Source organism: Arachis duranensis, chromosome 5 (genome assembly GCF_000817695.3).
Source record: "Arachis duranensis cultivar V14167 chromosome 5, aradu.V14167.gnm2.J7QH, whole genome shotgun sequence".
Taxonomy (NCBI): domain Eukaryota; kingdom Viridiplantae; phylum Streptophyta; class Magnoliopsida; order Fabales; family Fabaceae; genus Arachis; species Arachis duranensis.
Genome location: NC_029776.3, coordinates 19,885,072 through 19,885,747, shown reverse-complemented (window position 1 = coordinate 19,885,747; position 676 = coordinate 19,885,072). Strand labels below are relative to the sequence as shown.

Genomic DNA, 676 nt, shown 5'->3' with positions numbered 1-676 from the left:
GGATTCACAACCTAAAGATAGCCTGGACTCCTGGGATAAGCTGGTCACGACCTTCTTGGCTAAGTTCTTTCCTCCTCAAAAGCTGAGCAAGCTTAGAGTGGATGTTCAGACCTTCAAACAAAAAGATGGTGAATCCCTCTATGAAGCTTGGGAAAGATACAAACAGTTGACCAAAAGGTGTCCATCTGACATGTTTTCAGAATGGACCATATTAGATATATTCTATTATGGTCTATCTGAATTTTCGAAAATGTCACTGGACCATTTTGCAGGTGGATCCATTCACCTAAAGAAAACACCTGCAGAAGCTCAAGAACTTATTGACATGGTTGCAAATAACCCAATTCATGTACACTTCTGAGAGGAATCCTGTGAGTAATGGGACGCCTCAGAGGAAGGGAGTTCTTGAAATTGATGCTCTGAATGCCATATTGGCTCAGAACAAAGTGTTGACTAAGCAAGTCAACATGATTTCTCAAGGTCTGAATGGATGACAAAATGCATCCAACAGTATTAAAGAGGCAGCTTCTGAAGAAGCTTATGATCCTGAGAACCCTGCAATAGCAGAGGTAAATTATATGGGTGAACCTTATGAAAACACCTATAATTCATCATGAAGAAATCATCCAAATTTCTCATGGAAGGATCAACAAAAGCCTCAACAAGGCTTTAACAA

General features: G+C 40.1%; 1 non-coding gene across 1 annotated transcript; it reads right to left on the bottom strand.

The window, feature by feature from the left end:
* Positions 1–88: 88 nt before the first annotated feature.
* Positions 89–192, bottom strand: LOC127748200 (small nucleolar RNA R71). The gene has a single exon (XR_008010142.1). It is a non-coding gene; the product is annotated as a small nucleolar RNA R71 (small nucleolar RNA).
* Between the last annotated feature and the right edge of the window lie 484 nt (positions 193–676).